We start from the raw sequence: 8,688 nt of genomic DNA on the forward strand, positions 1-8,688 counted from the left end.
ATAAATCGGCCCCCCCCGCCCCCCGCCATTGGCTGGCGCGGCGGGCTGAGCGGAGATGGCCCGGGGCGCTGGTGCTGCGGGACAGTCTCAGCATGAAAAAAGTAGTGTTGCTGATAAATGCAATAGCTATAGGAAGATTTCCACGATTGCTAACTCGAATTCTTCAAAAACTTCACCTGAAGACAGAGCAGCTTCAGTGAAGAAGAGGAAGAAAAACTTCAAGCTGCGTTTTCTCTAGAGAAACAAGAGCTTCACCTAGTTCTTGAAACAATATCGTTTATTTTAGAACAGGCAGTCTATCACAATGTGAAGCCAGCAGCTTTGCAGCAGCAGTTAGAGAACATTCATCTTGGCCAAGACAAAGCAGAAGCATTTGTCAGTGTTTGGTCTTCTGTGGGTCAAGAGACGGTTGAAAAGGTCAGGCAGAGGATTTTGGCTCCCCAGAAGCTTGAGACAGTTGGATGGCAGCTTAATCTTCAAATGGCTCACTCAGCTCAAGCAAAACTCAAATCTCCTCAAGCTGTGTTACAACTAGGAGTGAGCAATGAAGATTCAAAGAGCCTGGAGAAGGTTCTTGTGGAATTTAGTCACAAGGAGTTGTTTGATTTCTATAACAAGCTAGAGACCATACAAGCACAGCTGGATTCCCTTACATGATGTTGTCGAAGACTGGTTTTCCATCTCACCCCCGCCACCTCATCATTTCGCATTGAAGATAGCTTGCCAGGTTATGTTTCCGAAGATTTCAGTGGCTTGCTTTCTGTAAATTATATGGTTATCACTTCTTAGACAAATAAGTCAGGGGAGATCCTCCTTAAGAGTACTGAGATTCAGTAGTTCCTTTTGTTTGAAAGGAAGCAACAGTGATTACCACATTATCTGTAGTGCCATACTGCTCTCTTGTTTGACCTGTTCATTGTTTAATGCTTGCTGACAACTTTGGGTATCAAGGAGAGTACAGAAATAATGTGTCCCCTAGCAGAATATAGAAAGTTAAATAGCAACATTTCAAGTGAACAGCATACCAACTTGGATAGAAATTACAAACTTCACTGAAAACATTTTTCACAGTATCTTGAAATTTAGAAAATTGGGAGCAGCAGATGGCAAAAAGTTACCGTAGTGGACTCCTACGTAGTTGAACGTGGTTCAGGTCCTAGAAACAGCAGCTTAAAAGTCATGCTGGACATGTGTGTGTGCATTCCCAAAATCCTGAGAGGAGCGTGGAGGAGAAGGGATTACGACATAGCCATCCCCCTGGGGAGTGATTTTTCACTTTTCGTCTCTCTTTGTGTTTCCAGTGATCACACATGCTGTGTAGCAAAAATCTCTCTTAACAAAATAAAATTAAAAAAATTAGAAAATAATAAATACAATGACAATTATATATATGTTATATATATAATTAATATATATATTTACAATTAGTATATATATATTTATAATTAATGAACCCAACACAAAGCAGCATGCACACAATGTCATTTTTCAGATGATGAGAAGTTGCATGAACATCACATTATCTCAATATTATCTGGAAAGAAATAGCTGACTTCAGAGTGAAAATGAAGTTAAGTTTAAGCTGAGAATTATGACGTTTTTGTCAGTTTGTGCTGCTGTAACAGAGTACTATAGACTGAGTAGCTTATAAATAATCAAAATGTATTTTTTTATGCTTCTGGTCAACATATGAATTTGGGGGCTATATAAACATTCAGTTTATTATTCTGCCCCTCACCCCCTAAAAGTCATGTCCTTTTCACATATGTAATACATTTGTTCTATGCCAACAACCTCAAAAGTTTTAAATTCTAAGTCTAGAATCTCATCTTAAGTATCATCTAAATCTGTTACAGATGAGACTCAAGATATGATTCATTCCAAGCAATGTGGGTTTCTTCCAGCACACACCTCAAAACTCTTTCTGCCTCCATCATTTCCAAAGGCAATTCCACATTTTTAGATATGTATTAGAGCAGTATTTCTACTTATTAGTAGCAATTTATGTCTTAGTTCATTTGGGTTGCTATAGCAGAATGCTATAGACTGAATGGCTTATAAACAACAAAAATTTATTTCTTAACATTTGTGGAGACTAGAAGTCAATGAACCAAATTTCAGTAGATTCAGTGTCTGATGATGGTCTACTCCCTCATTCATAAACAGTTGTCTTCTTATTGTATCCTGTTATGTTGGAAGGAGTGAGAGAGCTCTCTGTAGGTCTCTTTTATATGGGTACTAATCATATTCATGAAGGATATATAATCTTAACTTAATACCTCTGAAAGGTTCCAACCATCACATTGGGGGTTAGGATTTCAATATATACATTTGAGGCTGGGGCCTAAACATTCAATCTATAGTATATGGCAAATAACACTAGTCAAATTCACTAGTGTTGTCCATAATCGGCAATGGTGATTTTCTTGTTGGTCTTGCCATTCTTGGATCTAAAGTTCACCACAGCTTCCAAAATATTAATGCCCTCTTTCACTTTACCAAATACAGATATTAGTTTTATAGAGTTTTTTTTAAGATAACATATAAACAATTTCTCCTGAGAAGGCATAACTGCTACCTATACCTTGATTTTAGTATAATCATTGTCTGGGGGTAAGAATGCTAACATTGTAGGAAGTCATCCAGGACCAGTTGGTAGTATGGTATTAAGGCAGCTGGATCCTACACACTGACTGTGCCATTCAGATCTGGACCTGGCAACTTGAAAGATAGTCCTGGCAAGTGTATGTGTGCCCAAAATCCTGACAGGAGAGACAGAGAGAGAGAGAGAGAGAGAGAGGAGAAGGGATTGCAGCATGATCATCGAGAATGCAAGGGGTGCTTGACCAATTTTTTCTCCTTTCCCTTAGAGTTCACACACACTATAGGAAATAAAAAGGAAGAAGAAAGAAAGAGAGAGAAGAAGGAAAAAGAAATAAAGAAGGAAAGAGAGAGAGAGAGAGAGAAGGAAGGAAGAGAGAGAAAAAGACAGAGAGAAAGAAGAAAGAAGGAAGGAAGAAGGAAAGTCCTCCAGTTCATGGGAATCTGTGGAAGATGATTTTCTTTCTATTTTGTTCAGCTGTATTTCATAGGAAAGCTCGTGTCTCAGTCTCCAATTCAACTCTAAAACAAAACCTAAATAATCTAGGTAATAATACAGTCTTCTTAATAGTGTCTGAATTATAATTTGGAAATGAATTACTACATTTTAGGGCCTAATACATCTTGGGAACTTTTCCTATACTAATAGGTTAGAAACCAAGCTCTTTTGAAATCTGAGCTAACTTAGTCTCAGAAGCCATTTATTTTCAGGTTTTAAACTTCATTGTTTATTTAATTTTATTTATTAATTCACCTATTTTTCATTCGACATAGAGAGATACAAAGAGAGAGAGAGAGTAAGAAAGCAAACCACCAGGTCCGGGACTCAAACTGTGGTCAACCATGTGGGAATGTTCAGTGCCTTAACTACCATGCTACCTGCTGGTCCCTAAACTTCATTGTTGTGCCTGAACCACTTACTATTTTTTAACTATGTAGAAATCATGACTTTCTACAGTGCTATTACATTGACATTCTAAAGTAGTATAATCATACACAATCTTCTTATTCTAGACAAATGTTAGCTGTTAATACAGCATCCATATTGTTCTTTGTGTCAATTATAGTATCCTTATGATGAAGCAAGTTTGGTTAGTACCGTATTTTTGTTTTTTCAAGAAAGCAGTGGGTTTCAGTGTGGCCTCCAGATCAGCAACATCAACCTCATTTGGGAACTTAGAAGAAATTCCTTTTTGTTTCCCTTCCCTGTCCGTCACTAATGAATCAGGACTTCTGTAGGCGAAGGCCCAGCAATCTCTGTTTTATAAAGCCTTCCAGGTAATTATTTTCAAACGTCCATTATCTTTATTATATATGTTTAATCGACAATTAAAATAGTAGGTATTTACCATGTACAACATAATGTTTTGAAGTTACATTGTGGCATGACTCTATCAATTTGCACAAGCATTAACTCACATTATTATTTTTGTGGTATGAGCACTGTGTTATACAATTATGGGGACTACAGTTAACAATATATATGGTATTACTGGGAAAATGCTCAGAGAGTAGATATAAATAATCCTCCAGATGATTTTGATAGATGCTCAAGTTTGAGAATCACATCTCTAAAACCTTCTTTGTCTTATGTATGGTACAACAATGTCCTCCAGTGGCCAAATACTTGCACACTATCTTTTAAGTAAACATATTTACGTGCTATATTTAGAATAATTCCCAAAGAATTTTTTCCTATGTATGTGGGTTGCAATTCAGTCCGAAAATTCATGTGTGCAAGAAATGTTCACTTCTTCTTTTTTTGAAAAATGTAATTAAGTCTGAAACTGAGCATCAGTCCCACTAGATTGGTAGGAAACAACTTCTTACTCAGTATTATGACACCTCTTTTCTGGAACTCACTGAAAATTCAAGCTTACATGGTATTCAAAACTAGGAGGCTGTTGACCTTCCAATCTATCATAACGTCTCATGGTCTTATTGTCTTTATTGTCCAAACTAAAGTGACTATTGAGAGTTTGGTCTTAGGTTCAATTCTGCTGGGTATACTAGGCTACCATTTTTCTGAGGTGCTTCCTTCTTCTGGGTGTACTGCTAAAGATGCATGGCTGGATCCTTAAAAATGACTAGAGTTTATGGATTTCTGCTCCTGGCCCAATTTCTTAACACTGTTCCTCCTTTCTTACCTCAGAGCCACTTCTTCTTATAAAGAAATTTATCATTTTTTAAAAAAAAAGTTTTGCCACAGGTGAAGTGTGTTCTATAAAGAAATTCATCATTTTTTTTAAAAAAAAGTTTTGCCACAGGTGAAGTGTGTTCCCTGGTGAGAGAGAGAAGGAAAACATACCCTGTGGGGGATGTCTCCACTGCAATTCATTCTTCTCCATCATTCCTTTCACTCAGGATTTTGGCCACACACACACACACACACACACACACACACGTGTCCCTTAAGTTGCTGGGTCTGAGACTTGAACCATGCAGTCATCTGTTTGGGATCTAGCCTCCTCAACTACCAGCCACCAGCTATCCTGTCCCAGGTTTATTTTCAAATGAACTTAAGTGAACAAAATAAACAAAAGATCTAAAAAGCTTCTAAAATCTTGTGCAATACAACATCCTGAGATAATAAAAATATTCTGTATCTGTGCTGTTTTTCTCAGGAACCTACTGCCAAATGCAGCTATTGATCATTTGAAATGTGGCTAATGCACTAATTAATTTTTAATTTTACCTAATTTAAATTAATGTGAATGTAAATATAAACATTTTCATGTGGCTAGTGACTTTCTTGTTGTCCTGTACACTTCTAGAAGCTTTTGCTTTTTTTAGCTATAAAAATATTAATGGCCTTGCTGTCTACTTGAAACAAACCAAAAAGAAAAAAAAAAAAGTTAGAGTCTAGGGAGAGCAATACAAAGTCCACCTGCAAAATGAACTCTGGGGATGAGTATAGGCTTGTTCATTGTACTTTCTGACTTTTCAAATGTTTGAAAAGTCTTAAAATGTGAGGAAAAGCATATGCTGCCATGAATTAAAGCTCAGCAATAAATGAATTTATGGACAGGGGCCCTAAAAGGTGAGCTCCAGTTGCTTTAATCCATTCAAGTGAAAGGGCTGATGAGGATCTGGTATCTGGTGCATGAGAAACCGGCAGCTAAGAGAGAGAAAGCCTGGACACTTTGGAGTGATGAAAAAATCTCCTCAGTTACTCGAGGGAAAGCCATCATAGAGCAGAGGAGTGCTGAACGCATTAATGTGAAGGGATACCCTGATGAGCTTCTGGTCTAATTTCTTAAAGATATGGTAGAGAAAAAGGTCTTTAAGGCAAACAAGTTAGATGAGAAAGTAAAAAGAAGTATGCACCCAAAAGATGCCACTTTGGCATAAAAATTATTTTGAGCAAAAGGCACTTAAAAAAAAGCAGATATAAGAAGGGCAGATAGAAGAAGGGTATTCTATTTTCCCCTTTTCTTCTAGAAAACAGGAAATAAAATCTCACATATCAAAAATGTCCTCCCTGTACCTGGAGAACAGAGTCTTAGACAAAAAAAAAAAAAAAAAAAAAAACATAGCCAAGTGAATTCTGTAGAAACAGACCCTTCAAAAATAGTTCTTATTTTCCACTAGCTGCCCCTCCTCCAAAAAAATACCCACATAATTTAATATCATAATTCACTCTAGTATAAGAGCACTTAGCTTTTGTAACTTCTTTGGGTCTTCATTTTGTAACTTCTTTGGGTCTTCATTTACCTATAAAGGCTCCTGTATCATACACAACGTATATTAAACATGTTTGTATGCTCTTCTCTTGTTAATATCTTAAGCTAAATCAATGCTCAGGCTCAGCCAAAGGCTTTAAGAGAACAGAGAAAAAGCTTTTCCTTCCCTACAGTTAATCCAGGAGAAGAGAAGCATCCAATAGAGGTTACTAATAAGCAGAGGCTGAAATGGATTCAGGGAAGAGAGAAACCAATCAAAAGGGCAGGAAAAAGTAGATCAGTGAGAAACATTAGATCCAACATACCAAAAGAAGATTACATGAGAACTTAGCAATCTATATAACCTCAAGTCTATTGGGCATGAAGTTGCTATTCATTCTTTTTTTTTCTTTTCATAGACTCAATTTTTTTTTTTGAGAGTTTTTATTTATTTATTTATTTTTGCCATAGGATACGTGCGATCGCCAGACAGACAGAGACAGACAGAGAGACAGAAAGCGAGAAATCACCCCCCAGGGGGGATGGCCACACCGCAATCCCTTCTCCTCCATTCTCCTCTTGGGATCTTGGGCACGCACGCACACGCGCCCAGCATGAGTTTTAAGCCACCGGGTCCAGGACGCGAACCGTGGTCGACTATGTGGGAGTCCAGCGACATAGCCATTACGCTAACTGCTGGTCACAACTCAATTTTTTTTTTAAATTTGCTATAGGGTACAAGACCACATAGTGCCACTACACTATGCTATCTCATATCCATCCAGTTACAGTGATCCTTAAAGGCTTCATGGAGAAAGGTAAACTCTGAAAAAGGAGTTGATTTTCTCAGGTGAAGAAATAGCTTGGAACAGAGTAGGGGAGAGCATTCCCAAAAGAACTGATTGTGCCATTGACCTGCTATAAAGGCTCCTTGAAGGAAGAAGGAGCTAAGGCTTAAAAAGGTAAGTATTTTGTATGCCAGACTCAAGAGTTTATAGTCAATAAAAGTGAATAAAAATGTTTATACTAAGGAATACACTGGTTTTTCAGGGAAGACAGTTTCTCCTGACCTAAAATCCAAAAGAAACTTCTTACATGAGATTTCTAGGGAACACCCTTCACTTTGAAATTGCACATGTCTTTTATCATCAAGAGATGTTTTTTATAAGCGGCGTATAGAGGGTAACTGTTGGTTTTTATCTATTCTGTGATTCCTTTCCTTTTAACTGGGAATTTAACCTATTTACATTCACCTCAAGTCACCATAAGTGTCAAAGAAAATCCTAAAGTAGTTTTAACTCAACAAACACTCATGGAGTGTCAGGTTTGGGGTTTAGTGCTTACTTAACATTAGAACAAAATACAGTGAAGAAAATTCTATAAGTGGCTAAATTAATATCGTCCAATGTACAACCTTCAAATGGTCTGAGTTTGCCTAAGTTTAGATTTTAAAGAGTGCAGAAAAGTAGATTGATCATTTCTCCCTTTAACCATTCTCCTTAATATTTTCTTCCAGATGAACTTTTACCTTAAAACCAAAAGTTTGCAGTTCAAGATTATACCCTGTGATGAGCACCTTGGCTGTGGTATTCTCTGCTGCATTCCATGGGAAGATTAGTCCACAACTTTGAAAATCTAACCAGCAGGTATTATTAATCAGTTGCCCAGCACCACAAGCATTTAATTTAGTTGGAGTATGAATAATGGAAAGAAAACAACCACCCAACCAATCCTCATGAAAATAATATATGCCCTATTGGGTTGACGAGAAATATTGCTTTGCCTTAAAACCTGGGAGGGAGGCTACCTTTTCTCTCAAGACTAAAATTATATATAACCTACCAGCCCGGTATTACAGGTATTCCTGGTATTCCAGGCAAGTAGGTCATAGATTTTTAAGAAACTTAAAATCTGAAAAAGGCAATGCTTATTACATCAATTTAAGATAGTTAACACTAGTGTTAAAAATGTATAATCTCTGTCAAAAATTAAAAATAATTTAAATGTCAAATCTTATGTACTATTTTAAAATTGTCTCTAACCAGAAATAGAAAATCTTAGTCTCTTTTATTTTAATTCCATTTTCTGAATTGAAAATATCTGTGTGTAGATGACAGAATAGCTTGAAGGGGGCAAACATTAAAGTTTGCGTAGGGATTAATTTATTCAGATTTTATTAAAGTCAGCAGTATCATTAAGCACACACATGTTTGCCTCATTTTTCCCTCTCATTACCAGGGCTGGTAAAAAAGACTAATCTAATAATCATTCCGGTGGCAAACATTGGCTTGCAGCAATAGCAATGCCTGCAAAGGGCCCAAGCAGCTCACCTATTTGTTAACAACTTGTTATTTTTCTGCGCCGCCTTGTGGCCATAATGCAACTATACGTGTGAAAGTTAAACGCCTTGTCCCAGCGCGGCCCG

General features: G+C 37.1%; 1 pseudogene; it reads left to right on the forward strand.

Annotated features, from left to right (window-relative positions):
• Nucleotides 1-66: 66 nt before the first annotated feature.
• Nucleotides 67-787, forward strand: LOC102498641 (COMM domain-containing protein 10 pseudogene; annotated as a pseudogene).
• Nucleotides 788-8,688: the final 7,901 nt, after the last annotated feature.

This window comes from Tupaia chinensis, unplaced genomic scaffold, assembly GCF_000334495.1.
Source record: "Tupaia chinensis unplaced genomic scaffold, TupChi_1.0 Scaffold000381_1, whole genome shotgun sequence".
In the NCBI taxonomy this organism is placed as follows: domain Eukaryota; kingdom Metazoa; phylum Chordata; class Mammalia; order Scandentia; family Tupaiidae; genus Tupaia; species Tupaia belangeri.